The sequence below is a fragment of the Euprymna scolopes genome, chromosome 2 (genome assembly GCF_053919585.1).
Source record: "Euprymna scolopes isolate OS-2025 chromosome 2, ASM5391958v1, whole genome shotgun sequence".
NCBI classification, from domain to species: Eukaryota; Metazoa; Mollusca; class Cephalopoda; order Sepiida; family Sepiolidae; genus Euprymna; species Euprymna scolopes.
In genome coordinates this window covers 74,540,349-74,546,348 of record NC_136483.1, presented here as the reverse complement: position 1 = coordinate 74,546,348, position 6,000 = coordinate 74,540,349, and positions in this window count along the sequence as shown.

The window sequence follows — 6,000 nt, the reverse complement described above, 5'->3', positions numbered from 1 at the left end:
AATAACAATAATGATAACATTAAAAATAACAACAATAATAATAATATCAATAATAACAATGATAATAACAATAACAACAATAATAATAATAATAATAATAATAATAATAACAATAACAACAATAATAATAATAATAACAATAACAACAATAATAATAATAACAATAATAATAACAATAATAATAATAACAATAATAATAACAATCATAATAATAGCAATAATAATAATAATAATAACAATAACAATAACAACAATAATAATAATAACAATAACAACAATAATAATAACAATAATAATAACAATAACAATAATAATAACAATAATAATAACAATCATAATAATAACAATAATAATAATAATAATAACAATAATAATAATAACAATAACAACAATAAAAATAATAATAACAATAATGATAACAATAAAAATAACAACAATAATAATAATATCAATAATAACAATAACAATAACAATAACAATAATAATAATAATAATAATAATAATAATAATAATAATAATAATAATAATAATAATAATGAGAACCAGTGGAAGAATACGTTAAACAAGAAAATAAAGAAGAATGATAAAGAAGAATGATAAGGAACAAAGTAAAAGAGGAATATTTTAGTAGCAAAAGATGGCGAAGATGAAAATCGTAATGCATAAAAAGATTTGTCGTTTTTAAGCTGTAGATTGGAAGCAAAAATAAATATGGCTGCGAATGCGAATTTCCGCAAAGAAAAGGTTAAATTTAAGAAATAGTAAAGTGGAAATAAGTAACAGCTAAACGTGAACGGAGATCGGGCTGGTCGCGAGGAAAAGATGTTACACATTGATATTGTGAATGTTGTTAATTACATAAGGACAATTGGATTTGGAAAGAGTGAAATCTGGAGACGGTGACACCTGGATGGGCCTTAATTAAATGAGAAGTGAAGGTGAGTGAGAATCGAATTATAACACCGCCAAGTGAACCGTTAACAGAAGGAGGAGGGGGCCTTATCTTGACGGCCATGTTATGAACAGAAAATCTGAAAAGAAGGGAAGGCAACTCACCATCTTCTGCTGGGGTTCTTCATAACAGGGTTCTCAATGTGGGCCATATGACCTCCCTTGGGACCGTGAGATATTTTCAGATTTCACAAGGTCAAATTTGAAAAAAAAAAATGATAGAAACAATCAATCAAAACAAATTTAGGGGCAACAGAAAATATACGGAATACTAAACTATTAATATCCTCTAATGTTCAATCCTGTGTTAATATACTGTTTCCGACAAATGTACTATATTTCAGTGCTCAATTAAGAGGACGAAGTTAGTGTAATACACGTTATGTGGTCATGATACCGTCTTCCCAGACATTACTTTCTACTTTTTGTATTATCTGTTACCTTAAGACACAATCCTTCCCCGGCATTACCTTCTCATGTTTTATTAATCACCATTTTTTGTTTCATTTCATTTCAGTCAAAGTTTTCAGAAATAACCGGACCCTTTCCAAGAGTTAACATTTGATTTCTATATGGGATACATGGATATTCGAATATCCCAATAAAATTTTTTGCATCTTAAATACTTAATTAGTAAAAATGTTGAGAACATAATTTCACTCTCCCCAGTTGATTATTTAACTATACTATCGTATACCTTTAATGTGGTCTCTAGGTCATATTGAAATCCAGGACAAAAATTCCTTTGATTTGGTTGAGTATCCAGCCTCGTTCTGTTATTTAAGGTGACATCATATTGGGAAGATTCATCATCTATAATATAAATCTCACCTGTCTGTTTAAATGTATGTATGTATGTATGTATGCATGTATGTATGTATGTCTGCTTAAAACTTTCGACAGAGCGACGAATTTTTTACGAGATCGGTATCATTCTGAAGCTAGACGTCTTGGACGACAAACATCAAAGAATTGGCCAAAAACATTAATTCCTTTGCCCCCAACTGAGCAGTTCTCTACAAGGAGGGGTCGAGTTTTTGCGAGCCATTTTTGCAAGTCATCGTATCGGTTGGATTGACTTTGCCTAATTTTAACGTTCCGAACTTCCGGTCACGTCATGGAGTAGCGGTAAGACGTCAGATATTCTTTCACTTTCTTTTCCGCCTGTTCGAACCTTCCTGCCTACTACCACTTTTTTTTTTGCTCAACATACACCTCCAAACACCCGGGCAACGCCGGGTACCCAGGGTAGTTCATTCTAAAAGGCAGCGTTGATTAGCCATGCCGAGGTGATCTAATTTGGACCGCTAATACTATGTGATTCGGAATATTTAGTTAGAGCTTATTTGTAGGGAAAACTATCCTCAAGCCAGGATGTCTTGATAAACCCTTGCATAGAGATATCTTAGACACTCAAGGATGGTGTCTAGTAAGCATTCAAGTTCTTTCCAATAGGGTTAATTAGTATTAGAATATTAAATGCATTATAAAATTAAATATTACATCTATTAATATGAAGAATTGGTGTTTATATATCTGAAGCCGAAACTATACTATTACTCTCTTTTATGTATTATATATTTATTTTATTAAGTTTATTATACTATTTCAAACTAATGTTCTATCAAGGGGTGGTAGTAGTGTTCAGATGTTATGCTACCGTCTTCCCAGGCACTGCATCCTCCTTTTAGGAAGGAGGCAATGTACTATCTGCTATTTTGTCATGATAGCATCCTTTCAGGCGTTACTTCTTCATTTTTTGGGGTAGGGTACTATAGTATACATTCTGTGGCCAGAATATGATCCTCCTAGGGATTATCTTCTCTTTTGAGGAAGATGTAGTATCTGTTCAATTATCATGCTACACATCTTCCAGGCATTACTCTTTTCTTTTAGAGGGCTGTATGTTCTGTTGTCATCGGACCATCCGCACAGGCATAATTTCATCCTTTGGGTATTGTTGTTTATGTCCATTCGTCATATTTTTGTTAATTAGTTCAATAACTTTTCATTTTTATATTTAAGTATTTTATTTTAATTTTCGTTCTTTGGGAGTTTTAATTTCTTAAAATTTAAAACACTCTTCATTAAATTAAAATATGATTTCATCAAATAATTTTAATATCTCCTTACTTTCTGTAAGTTTCTAGACAGACAAAGAGTTCGAATAATACTTATCACAAATTTTTTATTATTAATTTTCACCCCAAACAAGTCACAATGCCACTTTGAAGTAGAGGCTACTATAGGGACCATAAGTTGCAGAAGTATTATGAAGGGAGACGAATAGCAAGATATCTGTTCACATCACATTTGAACTTCTGCATGTCAGTACAGTTGGAAAAGCAGAATCCCGGAAGGGAGTTCCAAAGTCTAGCAGTTCTGGGGAAGAAGCAATTGGAGTAGAAGGCTTTCTTACACCTAGGGATCTCTACTGTGAAGGGGCGGGATTTAGCTGCTTGTCGGGTTTGTCGCAGGCACAAGTGCTTGTAGTTCGTCAGAGCATTCACCATTAAAGTACTTGTAGAATAGGCAGAAGGATGCAACATTTCGTCGATGGGACAGAGGCTGAAGCCTAGATGACAGTTCAGGACGTATCAGTTTGGCGACTCTCTTTTGAACCTTGTCAAGGAATGGGAGACCAGTTGCAGATGCCCCAACTCAAATGTGACAAAAGTACTCAATGCACTGGGCGAATAGTGGCCTTATAGAAGTACAGGATACTTTCAGGCATAAGTAATTATTAGCACGGTAGAGAGAGCCCACCTTATTCGCGGCATCTTTGGCAATGCTCTCAATGTATCTATTCCAGTTCACGTTCCCTGTAAACCTTAGGCCGAGGAGTTTAAAGGAAGTACTTTAGGGTAATGTGTTCTTAGCCATTGCTATTGGTGGTAGAGAAGGTTTCTTGTAATTATTGAAGGAAACAAGCTTAGTCTTGGCAGTATTGAACGTGACCATCCATTTGTGTCCGCATTCCACTACAGATTGGAGGTCATCCTGTAGTGTTTCTGCCATTTGAACTCAGTCGAATTATTAGTTTACAAATTACAGTTATTGAAGTGAAACTATTGCAAAGAATATTTTATACAATGGAAAACTGAATTTGGTCTACTGATAAAGCATTGCTTTCTGATGGAAAAAAATACTGTTCAGGCAAAGCAGTGGGTTTAAAAATCTTATGCGGACTTTGTTACTATGTTAGATTTAAACGCGGTAGGACAAACATAAATGCTGTTGAACGCTCTGGTCACATAAGTTTGACAGTTGTCCAGGAACACATAAAAATGTTCACAAACTTGCTTCGGTCGATCGTACATTAAAGATACGTGAGATAGCAGAGGAATTGAAAATAACAGAAGACAGTGTATTCACTATTTTGCATTAACATTTTCAATGAGAAAGCTGTATTCAAGTCAATCATAAAAACAATTAAGCGTCGACAATTTAGAGCGTTGTGTGCAATTGTTTTAACGTAACAAACAGGGATTTTTGCATCAATCTATCACATTACTCAGGAGTCAAATATGCGGCCAGACAACAAGTGAAAACCGTCTAAAGTGACCAAAGATGCAAATATCAATTATACAGGTTTGAGCCTCCGTATTTTGGGACGCGCAAGGTATAGTTCATCGACTATCTTCAGAAAAGAAATGATAATGCACCATGTTACAAGTCGATAGCAATGATTAAAAAAACTACATGAATTGCACATAGACTTGTTTCTGCAGCCATCCTGTTCTCAAGATCTGATTCCCATCAATTACAACTGTTTATGTTAGTCTCTCTTTCCTAATTTGCATATAGAATTACAGAAAGTCATTAGATGCACAATATTCGAGGTTTTACATTTTGGTGCCACAAAAAGCTGTATATGATTAAAACATGTCCTCTTGCAACCAACAACTTCCTGTGATAGTCCTAAGGAATAAATGAAAATCACCTAAATGAGGAAAAAGCCCGTTGCATTCAATTGACAAAAAATGTTGGGATAAGAAATAATACTTTCATTTTCTTTAAGTCATTAATTCAAATTTACATCGGTTATTAGTAAAAGAAAAAAAAACGACGAAAATTTTTGACATGTGTGACAATTAAAAGATTCTTTTAATTGTTTAGAGGATGAATTAAAAAAAAATGAATGTAAGAAATATTTTTACACAAAGTTCTTCATTAAATCCCAGACAATCACACGTCTTGTTGGTACTATAATTGTCATAAAACATGTCCCTGAATGTTAAGACCAGTGGTTCATAACCACCGTGCCGTGACATATTAGTGTACCGCGAAATAATTACTAGTATGCTGCAAATAGGTTATAAGTGGAAGTTGCAAGTTGTTATACGTGGAAAACAGCTTTCATATCGCTATAACCGGAGTTGGTTGTATTAAAGAAATTCAACTCATATATTTAAGGTCCTGCAAATGACCTTAAACTATATCCAGTGGTGAGGCCCCAGCTTGCGGGCTTTGGGGAGTGTGGAGCCACCCTTTAATTGCCATTGCTCCCAGGTCCACTCTGACCCGGAGTGGTAGTACCTGTTAAGGTCTCAACTATGGGTTAAATAGAAACCAACTTGAAAACAACAAATATATTCTATTAAAAAATGTTTCTTCCAAATCTTTGGATTCGGCATTAAATAATTTGAAAAGGGTTGATATGCCGTAAAACAAAATCAACCAAACAAAACCATATATTTAAAGATCAAAAAAGGAATAAAGTTTTTGATAAATCGGTTGTTTATTTTTGGGGGGCGGTATTTGGACTTTTTCATAATGCACATTGGTAGATTCATTCAAAATATCCATTTTTGTCATAGGTGTATCTCAATAGTATATCGTCATGTAAAACACGTTGGGAACCACTTCTTTTGGTAGTCAGTCGATCCTTCTCCTCTTGTCCCTCCCCATCTCTCTTTCTCTTTCTCTCCGCTCTTTTTCATTCTCTCTTGGTTTTAGTTTTATATTTTAAATTTTAGCCATTCTTTTAATCTTTATTCCAATGTGTTATTCTTGTCTTTCTCTGCTGCTTCGCGTAAATGCGCCTTT